At 45.0% G+C, this 22,281-nt stretch overlaps 1 protein-coding gene across 2 annotated transcripts in view; it reads right to left on the reverse strand.

Annotated features, from left to right (window-relative positions):
* Window positions 1–22,281, reverse strand: part of NME7 (NME/NM23 family member 7) — a 261,286-nt gene that overhangs the window by 176,758 nt on the left and 62,247 nt on the right. The window lies entirely within an intron of this gene.

A 22,281-nucleotide genomic window follows, 5' to 3' on the forward strand; every position in this document is an offset into this window, starting at 1 on the left:
AGTGACACTGGCGACGGGGGGTGATAATGGGGTTAAACCTTTATTGGGGGGGTTAGGGGGGTACCTTAGAACTAAAGGGGGCTAACCCTAACTGCCCTAACAGTTATTACAGTCACAAATGACACCCGCCGGGTGATCAGGGGGTTAAACCTTTATTAGGTAATAAATGGTGGGTGCCCTGAAACTATAAAAAAATAACTAACCAACCAGCGTCACCTGTAACAGTTATATGGTGATCACTGGTGAAAGGGTTAACTAGGGGGCAATCAGGGGGCTTTATGCGGTAGTATATGGGGGTCCCTGGCGCTATAAAAAGCTGCGGCGAACCTAAATACCTACCTGCCTAACTAGCGTCACCTGTGACACTAATACAGCGATCAGAAAAACGATCGCTTATTAGGCTGGGTTCACACTGGAGCGATGCGGGAACGCCACGAATCCGCGGCGGGTTCCCGCATCGCATGCATCCCGGCGGCAGTTCACACTGCCCTATGCGAACTGCTGGGAGTGTCAGTGAAATGTTAATGACACCCCCAGATCAGTTCGCATATGGCAGTGCGATCTGCAAACTCGGATCGCATGCTGTGAACACCCATGCGATCCGATTCTGCTGCGGACCAAAAAAAGGGTCCCGTGCGAATTTGCGGCGGGTGCGGCGAATGGCTGAACTCGAATCGCAGAGATCGGATGTGATTTGCACTGCAGTGCGGTGCGAATCACATCCGTTCTCATAAACCGCTGCAATGTGAACCCAGCCTTAGTGACACTGGCGACGGGGGGTGATCACGGGGTTAAACCTTTATTGGGGGGGGTTAGGGGGGTACATTAGAACTAAAGGGGGCAAACCCTAACTGCCCTAACAGTTATTACAGTCACAAATGACACCAATGCAAAAAAAAAAAAAAATGCATTGGTGTCACTGTGACTGGGGGGGCAGGGGTAATTGGGGGGGTGATCGGGGGGTAAAGGGGGGGTGTGAGTGTGCCTGGCATGTTCTACTGTGAAGTGTCGTGTTGGTGCAACTCACCGATCCTCTCTCCTCGGTGCCGGAACGAAAAATACTGACACGAGGAGAGATTACATCACTTCCTCTGCCTGTGTTTACATTACAGGAGAGGAAGTGATGTCACGAAGGATTTCCATTCGTCGGGAGCGATCGCGAGGGGGTGGCCATGAATGAATGGCCGCCCCCTCATCCCGGATCGCTCCCGAACTAATACCGACTGCCGCAGGCACCGGGGGGGGGGCCCGATCGGGCCCCCCACCCGCGGGAAGGCAGAGACTTATATATACGCCCATATGCCTGCCCGTGCCATTCTGTCGACGTATATCGGCAAGTGTTTAAAAGTGTTCCCTTATTTCTCTTTTTCCTCACTATTATTCCTGGTGACAGTGGTCACCATGACAAAACTAGGAGGGTAAATCTCTCCAGCTGAGTCCCAGACAGCAAAACAAACATGACAAAGGTTGTAACCCTTAGCAAATTGAACAAAAAAAAAAAAAAAGTTTAGCATATACTTCTGATGCTTCATGCAAAAAATACATGAGGAAAACTTGTCAAAAGTGACTCATGCTGATAACAGAGGAACGAGGCTGCAGAGAGAAATGACACTTAGTGCTCTGGATTGAGACAAGTACACACTTTAGAGTCATATGCTTTGTTTATAGTTCATGTGTGAGGTTTACAACCACTTTAAAAGGAGAAGCTCTAAACTGATTTTGTATTTCCTAAATGGAGCCATGAACAAAATTCGAGCTGTGGGGGGGCTTATGCCCTGTACATATGCCCTGTACGAAGGAAAATATGCGATCGGAGCGTGTTGTTGGAAATTCTGACCCCGTGTAGGCTACATTAGATTTTTTCCATCGGATTTTCTGACACACAAAGTTTGAGATCTGGATATAAAATTTTCTGACAACAACATCCAATAGCGTAAATTCCAATCAAATGTCTGACCGTGTGTACAGGGCATGAGCCTGCATCACTTGTCACAAAAGTTGATTTTCCAATTCAATATTAGTAGACGGATCAAGGTAGAAAATGTTCAGCCAAACAGCGACTGCATCATCTGATCAGTTGACAAGCATGCTGTGTCTATACATAAAACTGTAAATATGAAATTGGGCCTACATTTCCAGCTACTATCATAAGTACATCCAGTGAGTTCAAGATCGTATTCTTTAAATAGAATTAGTTCAACAAACTGTTTAAACAGCGATAGCATTAACATCTTAGCCATGAGCAAACTAAACCCTGTAGTAAATAAATCCCATATAAAAGAAATGACATGCAAATACACTTCTGTGCCATTATCTGGAAGCATATTTGTTTTAGATCTTTCTCTATCAGTACCCAAATATTTGCCCTATAGGTGAAAGCTAAATATCTTACATTTTTGGCATGAAGAAGGAAACCAAGGGGGAAATTTCAACATGATGTTTAACTACAACCAGCTGATAAGACACATCGGGGGTTATTTTGCTAAAGGCAAATCCACTCTGAAATGAAATTGCACTTGGAAGTAAAGTCACTGTAGATCCGAGGGGGACATGCAAGGAAAATAACAGCATTTTAGCTTGCACATGATTGGATGATAAAATCAGCAGAGCCTCCACTCATTTCAGATCTACCCCTCAGATTTACAGGGACTGCACTTTCAAGTGCAATTTCAAGGGCACTTTGCACTTGTAGTTTATACTTGTAGTGCAGAGTGGATTTGCCTTTTGTAAATAACCCCCATTGCAGTTGGATACAAACTCACATCAGAGGTCATTTAAGCCACCACTGGTGACTTTCCAGAGAAAGAAAGAGAGAAAAAATAAGCCCATAGAGCAGCCTTTCTCAACCTTTTCAACACAGAGGAACCCCTGAAATAGTTCTCCGGTTTCAGGGAACCCCTGCTAAATATTAGAAATCTACAATTTATGATACATTAGTGTGATGGTCAGTGGGAAGAATGGCCCTTACACTTACGGTCATTGGGAAGAATTACCTCCTTACAGATAGCTAAAAAGATCAATGGAATCTTGGGACAGTGGGAACGTATCTGAGAGGCAGACATTGCCCAATGTTGAAGGAACCTCTAGCAACCTCTGGAGGAACCCTGGTTGAGAATCACTGCCATAGAAGTTAAAAAAATATGTTGAAAATTCAAAATCACATATAAGCAACAGTCAAGACCAAGTGTTATTGCATCATATCAGGTTTGTTTTTAATGGTTAGTTCACCTTTACCAAAAGAAAAACTATATATGCAGATAAGGGGCACCTGTAGATAAAAACAAACAAACTGTGCAGCTTTGACTCAAGCAGAATAATACCCTTGCTATAGGTTCAGGTTATCTACGTACCTCCCAAAGCCTGGCTGAAAAACTCCCACAGAGGGAAACCTCATTTCCTGCCTTGTTGTTAAGAAACTCCCAGCTGTTACTGCTCACTCCCACCATCCCAAGAGGGAGCTCTCAAACCACCACCCGCGTGGCCCACCATCTCCACTGTTGAGCTCAGAGCTACTGCAACAGGGAAGAGAGTGCGTGGTTGGGGGTTGAATCGGTCAAATAACTCACTCCTATAAAAGGTTGGGGGTGAGTAGTAACAGCTGGGAGTGCCTTAGCAACAAGGTAAAACAGAGAGATGTCATCTCTGGGAGTTTTACAGCCAGGTTTTTGGAGGTATATAGATAGTCTACCCCTATAGCAAGGGCATCATTTAACTTTGGTCAAAGCTGCATAGTCTACCCAGTATAGATTGGTTGTCTTCAACAGTACAGTACATATACAGAGGCAAGGTGGCTCCCCTGGGCAGGATCACTTACCTGTACATGATCCTGCACTTCTGGGGTATGGGGCGCGCACGCCGCAGGTGACCCGCTCCCGCTATGATTGGACACAGTCTAAAACAATCAACGGGTCCAGCAGACACGATGTCCGTGGGGACCCGCTGATCATTCGGGACACAGGCAAGATCGCTGTTCTGTGAGAAAGGAAGGATGTGATCGTGTGTTCCTTCAAAGCAGGAACACGGATCTCTGCCCTCCCGTAGTAAAAGCACCAGCCACAGTTAGCAAGCACTCCCTAGGCACATATTTAACCATTTTTTTTGCTAAATCTTTTTTATTTAATTTTTCATTAGCATACCAAATTAACCCACGCAGGGGCCAAACCTTTGCCCACGCGGGGCAGCTCTTCTGATGCGGCAACATACTGCAACAGGGCACAACATAAACAAACTAATTTATACTAAACCCCAATGTGGGAAGAGGTTCAGTTCAGGAGAATCTGTGCTCAAATTGGTACCAACAGGATAATGCAACATGAGGGTAGTTGGGTCAATATACTAACAGACTAGAGATATAGGGTGCTATCTACTAAAGGAAAACCCACCCCGCACTGCAAGCACACCCGAAAGCACAACGAAAGCGCACCCAGAAGTAAAGCCACCGCAGATCTGAGGGGAGAAATGTAAGGAAAATAAAAAACAGCATTTTAGCTTGCACATGATTGGATGATAAAATCAGCAGAGCTTCCACTCATTTCAGATCTACCCCTTAGATCCAAAGCGACTGCACCCCCAAGCGCACCAGCAGCGCAAAACCGTCCTCGCCCCCTGCAAACAAACATATTTAACCCTTTGATTGCCCCTGGTGTTAACCCCTTCCTTGCCAGTGTCATTAGTATAGTAAAAAAAAAAAAAAAATGCGCACAGAGAACAAAATAAGCACCCAACATGTCACGAGACATACAGTGCAAAATGGAAATAAAAGACAAAAGTGTGGCGCTAAGTGAGCAAGTGAATAACGTATGAACTTAATAAGGTAAAATAGGCAGTGCAAAATTGAATGTGTACAAAACCAAAACATAAAAGTCCATTCAATCATTTTCAAGATTAATTCCGTATTATCCAAGAAAGACCTTTTTTCAATTTATTCTGAACTCTAATGGACTTTCTGTAGATGTTTATTATTCACTTTGGACTTTTATGTTTTGGTTTTGTTCACATTCAATTTTGCACTGCCTATTTCATTTAGCGCCACACTTTTGTCTTTTATTTTCATTAGTACAGTGACAGTGCATATTTTTAGTGCTGATCACTGTATTTGTGTCACTGGTCCACAAAAAGTATCAGTTATTGTCCAAATTGTCTGCTATAAAATCGCTAATCGCTGCCATTACTAGTAAAAAAAAAAAAAAAAAAAATCCATAAATCTATCCCATAGTTTGTAGACGCTATAACTTTTGCACAAGCCAAGCAATACACGCTTATTGGGATTTTTTTTTTACCAAAATAATTTAGCAAAATACATATTGGCTTAAAATGATAGAAATTCGATTTTTAAAAAAAAAAATTATTAGATATGTTTCATAGCAGAAAGTAAGAAATATCATTTTGTTCTTTTTTTGTTTATTAAATTGTCTGTTTTTTTCTTTTGTTTATAGCGCAAAAAATAAAGGTGGTGGAGGTGCACCTCAATGCAGAAGTGATCAAATACCACCAGAAGAAAGCTCTATTTGTCAATTTGATTTGGGTACAGGGTCACACGATCGCGCATTTGTCATTCAAAGTAACGCTGTGCCGTATCGCTAAAAATGGCCTGGTCAGGAAGGAGAGGGGGTAAACCTCCCGGAGGTCAAATGGTTAAGTGTGACAGGTGCAGCCACTATAAAGGGGAGAAGGCAGTGCTGTAGGCCGATTTGAAACATTTATTTCTTGCTCCATTTTTCTGTAGCTTGCAAGCTCTTCCACTTAAATCATCAGTGAATGTGACGCATACTGTAATTCTCCAACAACCTAATCCCCCTAATGCACACAAAAAAAGGATTAACTAAGTAAGTGCTAAAGTCTTTAAAGGGAATGTGTCAATAAGCACAACACCTGCGTGAGATGACTCAGAATCTATACTAGTTCTGGGGACATAAAAAAAAAACTTAAATATTTTTAAAGCAGATCTTCACAGCATCTGAGCACCACAAACCAAAAATACGATTAATTATTATTCAAAGCCATGTCTCCATGCTTTATTCTGTTAAAAAAATCACTTTGAAAAATGCCACCCCCTTAGCATTTCTGGCCGTGCCCTTCTTGAGTAAGGGCAAATCATTCATGTAGCATTTACTTCCTAGAATCCATCTGCCCTTAGCCCAAGCATGTAGGCAGGAAGGTGTGCTTAGCTGAGAAAACCCATCCTCTCCTCCTGAAGACTCCTGGGATGTATGACATCATTTGCCTAGGCAAGAAACCAGGAAGTAACTGAAGAAATGCAAAAAAAAAAAAAGTTTAAAACAAGTCAATACGATATACTTTCCTATCTACTGTTAGCAGTATGAGGTTTAAAAATAGTCAATAGTCAACTGTCAAATCGCATGGCAAACTGCATTGTTAACTTTCTGCATTGTAGTGTCAATCAGATGTTAGCATTATGGTCCTGGTGCCCAAACTTGCGGCCCTTTGGTATATGATGTGCGACCCTTGGACCTCAAGAGTCTGTAGAGGGAACATTGATTAGAGTAATAGCACTGATCTCTACTAGCCTCCTGTAACATGTTCCCAGTTTCGTATTGTCTTCTGCGGCACATCCCCATCCAAATACCAAGCATGTCCACACTCTCTGACCCCGATTTCCCCTATTAGGTCTGCAGTTCCTGACAGTCCTCTCAAACATTACATATATTGAACATTATGGGGAGGGGATTTACTAAAATTGGAGAGTGCAAAATTTGGTGCAGCTCTGCATAGAAAAAAAATCAGCTTCCAGGTTTTATTGTCCAAGTTGAAGACCCCTTTCACACAGAGGCAGGTTTAAGGCGTTTTAGCGCTAGAAATAGTGCCTGAAAACTGCCTCCCATTAATTTGCATGAGTGCTTTCACACTGGGATGGTGCACTTGCGGGACATTAGAAAAAGTCCTGCAAGCAGCATCTTTGGGATGGATTTAGAGCACTGTAAAAAGCGCTCCAAAAACGCGCCAGCCCATTGACATGAATGGGCATCGCTTCCGAAGCGCCTTAAAAGCATTTTGAAAGCGCTGCAAAACGAGTATTTTTTTTAAGGTCACATTGTCACGAGACCTTAAAAAAAAAAAACAGCGTCCGAAAAGCGCTGCTAAAGCCCCGCAAAAGAACGACTGGTGCTTCAGTGTGAAAGGGGTCTAACTGAACAAGCTGACGTCAGAAGCTGATTGGCTACCATGCACAGCTGCACCAGATTTGGAGTGCTCCAGTTTTAGTAAATATACCCCTCTGTGCGGCTCCTTGGTGATGTCAGGGGCCAGAGCTAAAGGCTTTTTTGACTCATAAGTTGACAGACACTGCTATATAGAAAACATACAACCAGCAGCAACCCAATGCATGGCCTATGAATTACAAGCTGATGTGATGACAAGGAAATAGAAGGAAGTCAATGATGTTACAGTCTAGATTAGTTCACTGAACCTGACGAATACTTGACACGCTGCCATTTATACCTCTGTGGTCTTTCAGCAGATCTCTGGAAATGATTACTGTTGCTGTGATGGCAGAGCGGTAGCAGGTTAGAATAAAGTTCAGAGAAAGTTAAACGTTATTTGAAGGCAAACGTCAGCAGTCCAATGAGCATTATGTGAAGTCAGGAGGCATGCTGGTCCTTAGCTGGACTTGGATCAGTTCTCAGCAAGAGGTGGCAATCAGAATGTGAAGTAGACGGGGTTCATTGCTCTCTAAGTCATGCCAAGACAAGATGGCCAACAAGTCACATATACAGGCAGTCCCGGGTTACGAACAAGGTTCTGTAGGTTTGTTCTTAAAGTGATTGTAAGGATTCTTTTTTTTTTAAATAACAAACATGTCATACTTACCTCCACTGTGCGGTTTGTTTTGCACAGAGTGGCCCCCGAACCTCATCTTCTGGGGTCCTTCAGCGGCTCTCACGACTCCTTCCCACATCAGATAACCCCCTATGAGAATCACTCTCCTGGGGGGTTACCTTGCAGGTGCGCTCCCGAGTCCATCATTCGGCGTCCATAGCCGCCGAATGTATGACTCAGCCCCGCCCCCCGGTACCCGCATCATTGGATTTTATTGACAGCAGCAGGAGCCAATGGCTGCGCTGCTATCAATCTATCCAATCAGGACACGAGATACTGGCCGGAGCTGGTGTGCTCGTTCCCATTGTGCAAATTTCGGGGGTTAAGGTAAGTTGGAACAGGTTCATTTTTGTTACTGTAAAAATATTTTTGGGATAGCATAGGGAAGCTCTGGCCATGCTGTCATTTTGGATTGCCGACAGGTCTGCCAGACAGTAGATGGCAGCATGTGGTGAGAAGCAAGATGGCCGCCAGACTGGTTTCTGGAACCTGTGTGATGTCAGGCTGCCTTCGTTACTTAAGTACGGGTTGTATGCAAGTCTGATGTTTGTAATTTGGAGACTGTCTGTAATGCCAGCCAAACCAAGAAAGCAGATAATTAAAGCCACACTCCAGCCAAAACAGGAGTATCAACATAGCCAGATATATAGCAACGAATAAATTGATCCAGATGAAACTTGCAGTTCCACTCTAAGCTGAGACAGAGATCTCCCCGCTGGTTGCAGCGAAGGGAGCTGGCGTCAGTGTACCATTCAGGGATGCAAGAGCATTATCAAGGAGCAGAAAGGACACCACCCGCCAACCCAGTGTATTAGTATGTAGATGAATGTGGCCTCAGCCAGCGCCACTCCAGTCACGCCCCCTTGACATGTTTCACACAGCTCTCTCTGATAATGAATAAATTGAGACCAAGCTCACTTGGAGGTTGTCCTATTCTTCTTACAAGAACAGAGAAACACAAGAGATCTGGACTTGCACAGGGCAGCTGGCATCTCTCTGTAGAAGCAACTGCTCCTTTTCACCTTGGCACCATGTGACAAATTTTTTAGATTTACTCCTACTATTTATTCTTTATTCTTACTTTCTGTCCTCATGATGGATGTCAGACTGAACATGAAGAGAAGAAAAATCTCTTTATTGGGAACACATACTGTATTTAGAACCCTCCTCTTGTCCATTCAGAAAAGCCTGGTATTGTGTGAAAATAATGCAAGATGTTTAAATAAATGAGTTGAATAACAAGTAACTCTAAATCATCACTGTATCAGCAGTGAAACTCACAGTAGCTAAGCTGGCATATTAAAGTTGACAGTGGAATGCAACATAATACAACACATGTGCCAAACATAAGGCCGTGGGTCGAATCCAACATGCCAGGCCATTTAATTTGCACCTCTTCTGCAGCCGCAACACCCTCTTGTCTCTACCCCCACCTTGTCTCAGTAGTCTGCAGCAGAAAGAAGGACAGAATTCTTCCGCCAGATCCTGTGCTTCTCTGTGCAACCACAGCACCCCCTCGTCTCCCTCCCCTGGTCTCAGCATTCAGCTGACTCCGACAGCTGACGCCAGCCCTCCTCTGGTCCTTCTCCAGACTCTACACTTTCTGCTTCCCATCTCCGCCCCCAGCTTCTTCCCAGCAGCAGCACATGGTAAGAGAGGGTGGGGGACTCCATTGGTGGGGGGCTCTTGACAGCTTATGTAAGGGGGGGCGGGCGGCATGCTCTGGACATTTTACAGATACAACTGGCCCTTTGAGGTCGACCATAATGCTGATGTGGCCCATGATGAAATTGAGTTTGACACCCCTGTAATACAACAAAGATTTTAGCATCCCCAGAAACCTTCTGGAGGCAGTATAGTAAGAATTATAGGTAACTAAGCACATGGCAAGAGTTGAGGGTCCGGGCAGAAGGCATCCCCTTTCCCATGAGAAATTTAAGGGCTGACCTTCTTCTGAAAAGTCTAGGTTCCTGGCTGTTATAGCGGAGTTCCACCCAAAAATGGAACTTCAGCTTTAAGTACTTGTGACCCCCTGACATGCCACATTTGGAAAGTCATTTTTTTTGGGGGGGTGCAGGTACCTAGTTTTGACAGACACCCAGCTCCCACTTCCTCTCCTGGCACCACGGCGTTGAAAGGAAGTTCACCTCTCCTCCCTCCCTCCCTGCAATCTTCTGGGACAAGTCACAGGTCCCAGAAGATTGCCCGGGCAATCACAACACATAGCATGGCTCACACATGTGCAGTGCTCGCCCAGCTATGAAGCCATAGTCAGATGCCCAAAGTTACAATGCCGGCACCGTGAAGAGGAGCGGGAGAATAGCGAGGCTTCATGCGCCTGCATTGCTGGACCGTGGGACAGGTGAGTGTCTGATTAATAAAAGTCAGCAGCTATACTTTTTTTTTAGCTGCTGACTTTAAATGGGTGGAACTCTGCTTTAAGCTAAACTATTGGCTTCTGTATATCCTGGTTTACGAATGTAGTTTGTAAATCAGGGAAGTCAAAATTAAGTTGGAAGTCCTTCTGGGAATAGAGGGCCTAACATTGTCCTCTTGCACTTTCAGACATGATTTTTTTGTCAAATCTGTCAAAAATTAAAATTTTGGGCTACACTTATATAATGTCTAGAGGTAACATCAATACTTAAAGCTAAACTCCAGATGTGGATTTTAATGCATAGTTATGTTAGTACAGCTTAGAGCAGGGGTAGGCAACCTGGGGCCCTCCAGCTGTACTGAACAGAACTACAAGTCCCATCATGCCTCTGGGAGTAATTGTAACTGCCAGCCTTGCAACTTCTAATGGAAAATGTAGTTCCACAACAGCTGGAGGGCCCCAGGTTGCCCACCCCTGGCTTGCGGCGATGTACGTATATGCCATACCCATGGGACCACTGTTGACGCAAAAAATCACTGTACTATTCGCTGCTATTATAATGATCCCCGTTTTCTTTGGGCCCCTCGTGCAGGACGGGAGAACATTTGCAGAACACATTGCATTTTTCTCAATTAATGCAAAGCCGTCTCTAATTTGATGTGATGGAAAGGTGGGATGGTAACATCAAAATATCCACTTTGTCCAATCACAGAACACCTTGCACCTGCAGCAGGGCAGCCGCGGGACCAGGAGGACAGCGATCACTGTAGTAGCGGAGCCTACTACAGTCACTATCCGCTTCCACAGCTTCCCCACAGGTAAGGCCTATTCATACTTACACTGGACAATTCTGTACCATTAAAACCCATACTTGTAGTTCAGCTTTTCTGAATATAGCAATAATCAGTTTGCTCCCTCTGATCAAAACCTTGATTCTTTTTTTTTTCTGTCGCTTTTGCAGGACATCTCTGTTGAAATAAAGTATAATGTAGAATTCAATGGAGAAAAAAATAACGTGCAAAAGCCAACACATTCTTTCTGGCAACACAGCCGAGAGGGGACGTTAAATCTTAACTTGCAAAGTTACAGAAATAAGTTCTGGAAAACTGCTCTTCACAACTAATCAGCTAGTAACCTTCAACCGGTTGGTACCAGGGAGTGTCAGAAATAAGTAGCTCACATGAATGTTCCAAAGTGCATATTCATTTTCTACTTACAAGGAGCCTTGTGAGAACATAATGAACTTGAACGTTTATTACCCTTTCTAAGAAGAGTATATAAAAAGCAGCAACAACTAACTTAATCAAAAAGAAAAAAAAAGTACACAGTAGTAAAAGGTGTTAAAAGCAGGTACATTTTAGCTTTGTCCGTTCTGTTAAGATCACAGATGGGATTTTGTGTAAAAGAATGCATTGTTAAACATTAACATTTGATTGTTAGCATTCTTGGGTCACAGCTGAGATACCGCTAACTTGGTTGTGCTTGTCACTTGACATTGCTATTGTTGCATTATAATTTCTTGTACATACATCCCTGGAGAAAATAGAACAGAGGCGAATATATATTCTTGGCAATGTGGGGGTCAATAAATGTAGAGTGTATATTCCGCCTTATTCCTGATCTTAACTGCTGCTCAAAATTCTTTCCCTCTCCTTTGTACCAGGCCGTTAGAAGTCTATAGGGGGAATTTAAAGATGAATTCCAGGTATGGATATTTTATACATAGTTACATTGGTCCAGTTTGGACCAATGTAACTGTGCATAAACCTTATCTGACCAATGCTCCTGGAAGCTGAAAATCACTAAATCAAACACCACTACGCCAGTTATCTCCACTTGCTTCTGGGTCCTGTGCCAAGTGGCTGCCCTGCTGCAATCTGAACACAAAAGAGGTCAGCCGCTAATACTACCAGTTGTAGGCGACACTTCGATTACTCAATTCTAATCTACCAGGCTTAACATGTAGCCACAATATGTTCTACCTACACATGTGGAGCAACTCTGAACATCTACAGATGGTGCGTAGACATCCCCTGTAGATCAACTCTCAAATAGATATGATTGATTATAGCTTTTGTCTCACAGAAGTTCTGTTCTAATGTCTGTTTTATGCTTTGCCAATCTCTATAATGCGTAATAAGTAATATTTTGCCATTATACTGCATCTTCTCATTGCTCCTGACTATGCTAGTTTTTTCATGCTCTTTATGATCACGACGGCTGCCACCACAAATATTATACCTGTTATACATCTTTTTCGAAAACCAAAAAAGTTTTTGGAAAGAAGAGGTCAGCCACTCAGCATGGGCACCATATACAGAATACTTTGCATGTTCTGAATGAATGCAAAGGGTTCTCTGATTGAGCGAGATGGAGAAGCGGGGTAGCGGCGTCACACTCTCACACAGGAGGTCGGCTGCTTGGCATGAGTGCCATTCAGAGTATGGATTTGCATTCTCTAAATGAATGCAAAGTGTTCTCTGGTTGAATGGGGTGGAGAGAAAGACGTCACTGCTTTGCCTCTCCATTTCGTCCAATCAGAGAATGCTTTGCATTCATTCAGAAAATGAAAAGCATTCTCTGAATGGTGTCCATGCTGAGCAGCTGACCTCTTGTGTTCAGAATCCAGCAGGGACCCAGAAACAAGTAGAGACCACTGGAGTAGCGGTGTCTACTTCAGTGATTTCCAGCTTCCAGTGGCATCGGCCATGGTCAAAGCTGGACCAACGTAACTAAGTAAAAAATATCTGGAATTCTTTTTTAACCTCTTCCCATCCACGCTATAGCCAAAAGACAGCTATATCATTGAAATCGAGGATTTCTCTATACATTCATGCTTTATGATCACTTTGTGGCCGAGGCCATCTGGTGAGTGCATTTCATTATCACTTCAAGTGAAGCACCCTTTTAAGTGAGATTTTTGAAGCACACTGCACTTTTGAATTCACGGGGTTGGAGCATATACAAGAAGATTTGATCACGAATGTTTGATATGGACATTTCAGATTTATTAATATTCCTGCCCTCAAGGAGCTTACAATGCAAGGTCTTTAACTCATATTCATATATACACATACTGGAGTACCCGGAGGAAACCCACGCAAGCACGGGGAGAACATGCAAACTGCAGGCAGGTAGTTTTGTGGTTGGGATTCAGACATCCCTATTGCTGTTAGGCAGAAGTGCTAACCACATAGCCACTGAGCTGCCCATTTTCCTAATCGATATACAGCAGTCACATGACCCAGATCTTTCCCAGCCTGTATGTATGGAAACATAAGCAGGAGGAGCTTCTTCCTCTGCTGCTGGTCACATATTCAAAAGGAAAAAAAAAACAGCCTTTGAAATACAGAGTAAAAATAAATAATTGATATCAATAAACGGTTTTAAATTGGCATATAAATATATATTTGAAATCAAATCTTTATTACAGTGGAACCTTGGATTACGAGCATAATCCGTTCTAGGAGAATGCTTGTAATCCAAAGCACTCACTTATCAAAGCGAGTTTCCCCACAGAATTCAATGGAGATGAAGATAATTTGTTACGCATTGACTTCTATTGCATGCAATACCGCATGTGGCCAGAGGAGGGGAGGCATCGGAGAGCCTTGGAAATACTCGGGGACAGCTCGGCTGAACCCAGAAAGGCTCAGATACACTTGGGAACGAGTATTTCCGAGTGTTTCTGAGTATTTCCGAGAGGTTCTGAGTATTCCCAAATGGCTTTGAACCCTTCCGAGTGTCACCGGCGCCCCCGCAACTCTGGCCAAATGCGGGGGCACCGTGACACTCATTTGCTTGAATCCTGCTTGTTTTACGAGACACTCGCAAACTGAGTCAGAATTGAAAAAAAAAAACTTGCTTGTCTTTCAAAACGTTCGTTAACCACGTTACTCGTAAACTAAGGTTCTACTGTATTTTGTGGAAATAACATAGTGTGGGCGGATTTCTACCAATCATAAGCTGCATCACGCCCCTCCAGCCTGTGTCATAGAATGAGAGGGAGGTAAGGCCACCAATAATCTTCATGTAATATCCTGCCCCATTGTGTTTAGCTGGTTAGGGGGCATGTAGGAGGAGGGGGGGAGTGTGTTGTCAATGTACCACGGTGTATATGCCCACATGTGTGACTCTATAGTCACATGGGCAGCTCAGATGTGATAGGTAGAAAATGCTCAGAATAAAAACTCACTGAAAACTGAGCATGTGCAGAGTTGCTACCACAGCTGCAAAATCCCTAGCTGAATTGGGGACATGAACAGAAGGGGGAGATAGAGAGCAGAAGGATCAACCAGGTTTTTACAGAATACAGTGACACTTTAAAGCAATAGTAAACCCAGCTTGGTATTTTTTGCCTACAGGTAAGCCTATAAGGCTTACCTGTAGGTAAAATTAATATCTCCTAAACGTGCACCGTTTAGGTTTAGGGGATATTCACCCTGCATGCAGCCAATGACATCATTGGCGCATGCGCTCTGAAGGTCCAGCATACCTTGCTAGAACTTCAGAGCTTCGTACCAGAACTGAGGGCCAAATCACATTGTCGGAGTGCAGGAACCTGGAAGAAAGACCGGGAGAACATGTCAGCCCTCTCAGCGGTGACAGTACAGCGCTGGAGGGCTTCGTTCCAAGGTGAGTATTTCATAATGTGCTAGTATCCGATGCGTACTAGCACATTATGCCATTGCCTTTCAGGTAGTGTTTTTTTTGTTTTGTTTTTTTACAACATTTGCGGTTTACAACCACTTTAACCACTACAATACAGGGCACTTTCGCCCCCTTCCTTCCCAGCCCAATTTTCAGCTTTCATCGCTCTCGCATTTTCAATGACAATTGCGCGGTCATGCTACACAGTACCCAAATGAAATTTTTATCATTTTGTTCGCACAAATAGAGCTTTATTTTGGTGGTATTTATTCACAACTCCGTTTTTTATTTTTTGCAATATTAGCGCAAAAAAAAGCGAAATCCAATAAAATAAAATTTTGTTATAAATTTAAGCCAAATTGTATTCTGCTACATGTTTTTGGTAAAAAAAATTCCGTTAAGTGTATAATAATTGGTTTGTGTGATCACGGACATATGTACGCAAATTATCATGTACATATGTGTGCAGGTGATCACGGACATATGTGTGCAGATAATCATTGGAACATGTGATTTTAGTGGGACATATGTGGGGGACATGTGTTTTTTTATTTGGGGACATGCGTGGTGACATGTGTATTGTGGTGACATGTGTGTTAACACTGTAGGTTTATACTAGACTGGTGATCAGTTAGTAAAAAGAGCTCATACTCACTGATCACCAGCCGGCTGCAGCGATCTGCTCTCCTCTCCTCAGCGACGACTTCCGTGTGAGGAGAGGAGAGCCGATTGCCTAGCAATCGGCTTTTTGTTTACATCACATGATGGCCGTGATTGGACACGGCCGTCATGTGATCAAGAGGGCCAATCACAGAGCCCTCCTGCCGATCCGAGATGCGCCGTGTCCGGGTGACACGCGCACATCGGGATCGCACTGCTGCGCGGGCAATCTCGCACACGATCCCCCTCCTTCTGAAGGACGTTCCTGAACGTCCTCTCAGAAGTAGAGAGCTCCCACCCGGCCGTATATGTACATTGGCCGGGTGGGAAGTGGTTAAAGCTCCAAATTAGGAATGAGCTGAGGCCTGTTTGGATCCTATTACGAGCTCAACTGAGTGATCCCTCCGGGAAGCTGTCACTTGTACTGGGTCAATCATAGGCAGCCAGGGCATTCCCTGTAGCTGCACGTATGCAATGTCTGCGTATGACTGGCCTAGTACTGTGTCAGTGTCATTGTAGGCTTTCTCAGGTGGGTTCAGACTAGGATCCAAACATGGCTGAGCTTATTCCTAGTCATTATGACAGTCGGGTACTCAGAAGAAGAGGTCAGCAACGCCATACTTTGTGTTTCTCTCATCACTTGCACTGGCTCTCATTAGGTTAGAACTGAAACAGACATTTCCGAGAGTGTCCATCTTCTCGGTCCCACGCGGCTCTCACTGGTTTCTTCCTCTGAGATCCACAAATTACAGGATACAGCAATGTTGGGTGGAATCACTGGTGACCTTTTAGCTTGATACTCCTGGAATGTACTGTAGGTTTTAGAAGCCGGCATCAGCAGAACATTTCTAAAGATCAGAACAGAGCTTGGAGGAGAGGTCAACAGGTAAGAGAAGTATCTGCAGACTTTTACGGGTATGACTTCATTTGAACTCTTTACTATAGTGACCGGGTCTCTTTAAATATTTTTCCTGCAAACATCTAATTGCAAGAAAAGATTGTGATATTCAAGTTGTGGTTGAGTTTCATTCCATAGTTACCTTCTGCCATCTTAATAATGAAGATCTTTGTTTCCTACCAAGATTCCACACCTCTTAAGCTGCTGTGAATGAGGTGCCAACATCTGATTAACCCTCTCAGTCAGTGTTGCGTGAAAAACAAATAGCCAAAAGTGATGTACAAACTAAGCACTGGCAACATTTCGTTGCTGAACCAGACTGAACAGGTTTACTTATGATGTGAAATAAACTTAACAATACTGGCATAAAATACCAAGGACGAAGATTATACTGTATGATGGTTCTGTAGGCCAAGGGCCTCAAAAACTCGTCATAGCAGTATAGTGTTTCAGTAAACATTAAATCATATATAAAATAGACTAAGCCCTTGTACACACGATCAGAGATTCCGATGGAATGTGTCCGATCGGAGCGTTTTGTCGGATATTCCGACTGTGTGTGGTCTGCATCGGACTGTTTCCGTCGGAATATCAGTCGGACCAAATTTTCCAACTTGCTGGAAATATTTTCCGACAAAATGCTCCGATCGGACATACTCCGATCATGTGTAGAGAATTCCGATCGGTCAAAGTGCCACGCATGCTCAGATCAAATTCCTACATCAAAGCTATTGGCTACTAGCCTGAACGTAGTCCCATCGTAATGAAACATCACGTTAAGTACAATCGGATTTTACGACAACTTTGTCCGACCGTGTGTATGCAACAGTTTCAGACAAGATCCGTCGGAAACAAATCTGACGGATTTGATTGTCGGAATCTCCGACCGTGTGTACAAGGGCTAAGAGCGTATTTAAAAACACAGGGAATTTGTTTGGAAACGCCTTATGCACCTATAGAAGTTGCTGATAAAAAATTTGCCAATAAGGTACAGTGATCCACAGTATTGGCCGGATTTCAAAAGGGGCCCATACTTCTAAGACTTAAAGCAGAACTAATTTTCTGCTGTAAAAAACTGCCCTTTGTTGCCTACTTGCCTTCTCCTTCAGCATTTTAAATGGAGCGGTGCATGCGCAGCTCAGGTTACAGTGCCGGGCTGGTCTCTTTAAGAGCTGGGATGACGGCATTCTGCACATGCACAGGAGTGACGTCATCCCCCACTGCCCAATGAAGAGGCCCAAAGACCGGCACTCAGAAGAAGATGCCAGCGCCAGCACACAACCGTTGGACAGTTAAGTATGTAGACTTTAGTTTCACTTTAAAGCGGAACTTCAGGGGACAAATTGGTTAAATGCTCATTTATGCCTAGTGTATCAGTATAAAAGATGTTTACTGATACTGACCTCATCCCTAACTCTCCAGCAGCTCTGCTTAAAGTTGTTGTAAACCTCACACATGAAATATGAACAAAGCAAGACCCTTGCAGGGATCTCCAAACTACAGCCCTCCAGTTGTTGCAGGACTACACATCCCATGATGCATTGAAAAACTCGGACATTCAAAGACATGACTAGGCATAATGGGAACTGTAGTTTCTGAACAACTGAAAGGCCACTGTCTCAACAGCACCAAATGTAATTTCTGTCTGTTGCTTCGTTCCTCTGCTATAAGCATGAATCACTTCTGACAAGTTTTCCTGACACCAAGAGAAAAATGGTGACAGGAAAGGAATCTCCAGTTAAATGACAGCCTCAGCTGTGTTCCTCTGTGCTGTGTGAAGGGGGTGTGTCCCTTCCTTCCAATAAGTTTTCACTGAGCTCTGCAGAGTGTAACTTCAGCTCTCTTCCCCTCTTTTTTCTCACAGCTCAGACAAGTTGTATAAATTCTGGAATTTGAACAGCTGTAGAGAAAATAATACTGTAAATACACAGGTACAACTTATGTAGGAGGAATTGATTAATCTCCGTGTATCAGCTGAGGCCAGTCACTTCACTTAGCAAATCTATTGGGTTTACAACCACTTTAACTCTTTTCCATGATGCCCTGCCAGCTCTGCTTAACTCTTCTCCCCAATCTGCCGATCTGTGGGTAGTCCCTTGGCATCCTCATGTACAACGAAGGGCTGTTGTCTCTGCATTGCACATGACAACATCAAAATGCCTGCAACCGCCGGAGAAACTTAAGCCCCGTACACACGAGAGGACTTATGTCCGACAGACTTCCAAAGGAGTTCCGCCGGAGTTCCGCCGGAGTTCCGACGGAGTTCTGACAGACTTTTCGGCCGAACGGACTTGGCCACACACGATCACACTAAACTCCGACGGATTCGAACGTGATGACGTACGACCCGACTCGAATAAGGAAGTTCATAGCCAGTAGCCAATAGCTGCCCTAGCGTCGGTTTTAGTCCGTCGGAGTAGCATACACACGAGCGGAGTTTTCGAAGGGGACCGGGTCCGGCGGAGTTCCTTCGGGAAAATTTGAAGCATGCTTCATTTCTAAAGTCCGTCAGACTTTGGCGAATCAAAAGTCCGTTGCAGCCCACACACGATCGGATAGTCTGACGGACTCGGTCCTTCGGACTTTGGATGTTGAAAAGTCCGCTCGTGTGTACGGGGCATTAGAGGAGAGACTGCAGGAGCTGGCCTTACATTGTGGAGGGAGCCAGGGATTAAGTAAAAGTCTTTTTATTTTTTTTTATTTTTTACTGGTACCCTTGGCATAAATAGGCATCTAAACCTTGTAGTGCAGCGGGGGCCCACTGCAGGGGGGGGGGGGGGGGGTTGTTTTTCATAGAGTTCGGCATAACTAAAGGCACTATACTTACCTTCTCTTTAATTGTCTGAAGCCTGTGTCTTCTCCCCTGGTCTTCAGAAATCTTCATTGGCCAGTGCGGGATGACATAACTCCTGCACATTCACAGGAGTTAGTCATCCTGGCACACAGGGACCGTGATAGTGATGTAAGCAGAGCTGCGCATGCACAGCTCAGTTTACATAGCGCAGAGGACTGTGAGCACAGGTAGGTGTATTTTATTGCAGATGAGACATTGCATGCATTCTCGCAACCTTTTGTAAACTGCCTTTATGGTTAATGCCTTTATGGTTAGTTTCACATGGCTGCGATTATATTTTGATCAGTGTGATTATGTGATGCAACTTAGATACTACTTGGATGTGGTTTGTATATTCTATGGGGCAAGAATCATGCTGTAATCGCACTAAAGTAGCATAGGACCCTTTTCCAAAATTGCCTTGCACTGCTGTAAACATGCACCACTAGCACTAGTGTGAACTAGGCCTAGTACATCCAAAGAGTCCACCGGGACTCCGCGTTTTTTTTTTTTTTTTAAAAGCCAGCAGCTACAAATACTGCAGCTGCTGACTTTTAAATAGTGACACTTACCTGTCCAGCGCGCCCGCGATGTCGGCACCCGAAGCCGATCGCTCGCTCGTGCCGCCGCCATCTTGGGTATGGGAATCAGGAAATGGAGCCTTTCGGCTTCATTTCCCGGTTCCCTACTGCGCATGCGCGAGCCGCGCGGCGCAATCCGGACGGTCCCCGCTGCCTCTGGGAGCTGTGTGTTTCCCAGCAGGCAGCGGGGCACTTGCTGAAGGGGGCGGGCGCTTGCGGAAAGGGGCGTAACGTACGCCCCTTTCCGCAGAGAGCTAGCCCGGAAGTGGGTGCAGTTACCTGGATTATCCAGGTAACTGCACCCCCCTCCCCCCTGAAAGGTGCCGATTGTGGCGCCGGAGGGGGGGGGATTCCGATGAGCGGAGGTCCATTTTAGGGTGGACCTCCGCTTTAACCACACTTTATGTGTCATGTTTGCATTAATGCTTTGCTAACTAGACCTGTCTGTTTTTTACTGCTCTGTTAGATTTTTCCTCACTTCCAGTTCCAATAACAATTGTTTCCCCAGACAGGAAGTAAGGAAAATTCTGCAACAGGGACAACAATATTAAAAATCTGACAGGGGTTATATTCTTTTCTTGCTCTACTAAAAAAAAAAAAAAAAAAAAAAAAGTCTTATTTTATTTCATGCTTGAGTTACTGTTAGCCCTTGTACACACAGTCGGACGTTCCGACAACAAAATCCGTCAGATTTTTTCCGACGGATTTTGTCCAGAACTGGTGTTGCATACACACGGTCGGACAAAGTTGACGGAAAATCCGATCGTTCGTAACCTGATGACGTTATTTATTTTATGACGGGACTACGTTCAGGCTAGTAGCCAATAGCTTTTGTCTAGGAATTTGATCTGAGCATGCGTGGCACTTTGTCCGATCTGAATTCTCTACAAACGATCGGACAAAGTCCGACAGGATCATGTTGTCGGAAAATTTTTATATCCAGCTCTCAAACTTTGTTGGTCAGACATTCTGGCGGAAAAAGTCAGATGAAGCCCACACACGGTCGGATTATCCAACAACATGGTCCGATCGGACATTTTCTGTCGGAATGTCCGACCGTGTGTACAAGGGCTTGGGCCCTGTTTATATATATTGCGGTGACCAGCGTTTTGCCCTGGAAGGACGCAGGTCACTGTTAGGACAGACAGACTACAATTACATGCTGAATTTTATCGCAGCAGACAGAAAAAGCTTGCTTGTCGCTGTGCAAAAAACGCACCAGAACGCCTGCTTACTGAATCTTGGTGCGCTTTCTAAAACCGCACCGAAACTGTGGGGCATTATGAAAGTCTATGGGAAAGCACAGTGGGACTGCACCGGGGCAATGTAAAGCTGCCCTTAGTGATTTTGAAAGTGTTTCTAGGTGTTGGCCATAGTATCTCAGATACCTCTTATGCTGCGTACACACGAGCGGACTGTATGGCCTACTTAGTCCGCCGAAACACATTTCAGCGGACAGTCCGCTCGTGTGTGGGCTTCAGCGGACTTTTTCAGCGTGCAGTCCGGCGTACTAAGAATTTCGGATTTTTCGAAATTCTGTCCGTCGTACTCGCATTTCAGCGGACAATCCGGCCGTGTGTATGCCAGTCCGCCGTACTTTTGAAATGAGCGGACTTTTCCCGCCCGGAGAAAAGTCCGCTCATTTCGAGCGGGTATCCAGGTAGGCGGGGCCCGCGAGGGAGACGTCGCTGGCCCCGCCGCCTGGTATGGACTTAAAGCGAAAAAAATCGGCGTGGGGGTCCCCCCCAAGTCCACAACAGACCCTTGTCCGAGCACGCTACCCGGCCGGCCAGGAAAGGGGGGCGAGCGAGCGCCCCCCCCCTCCTGAGCTGTACCAGGCCGCATGCCCTCAACATGGGGGGGTGCCTTGGGGAAGGGGGGGCCGCGCGGCCCCCCCACCCCAAAGCACCTTGTCCCCATGTTGATGAGGACAAGGGCCTCTTTCCGACAACCCTGGCCGTTGGTTGTCGGGGTCTGCGGGCGGGGGGCTTATCGGAATCCGGGAGCCCCCTTTAATAAGGGGGCCCCTGGATACCGGCCCCCCACCCTATGTGAATGAGTATGGGGTACAATGTACCCCTACCCATTCACCTGTAAAATAAAAGTACAAAAAAAAAACACACACAACACACAAGATAAAATACTTTATTGCACAGCTCCGGGGGTCTTCCGTCTTCGGGGGTCTTCTCGCCGGACTCCTCCGCTATCTTCTTGTAGCTCTTTTGCTAGCGGAGGAGTCCGGCTTTCTTCCTCTTCTTCCGACTTCAGGGGTCTTGTCCCCCTCTTCGGTTCTTCTGCCGGGCCACCGCGCCTTCTTATAGCTCTTTTACAGGCTTCTTCTGTCGCCGCCGCCGCCGCCGCCTTCCGTTCTTCTTCTTCTTCTCCTTCTTCTCCAGGAGATGTTGACTCGACGCTCTCTCCGGCCACAATGCCAGGGCCGCGCTGC

The sequence above is a fragment of the Lithobates pipiens genome, unplaced genomic scaffold (assembly GCF_037356315.1).
Source record: "Lithobates pipiens isolate NorthernLeopardFrog02 unplaced genomic scaffold, aLitPip1_a1.2 Scaffold_16, whole genome shotgun sequence".
NCBI classification, from domain to species: Eukaryota; Metazoa; Chordata; class Amphibia; order Anura; family Ranidae; genus Lithobates; species Lithobates pipiens.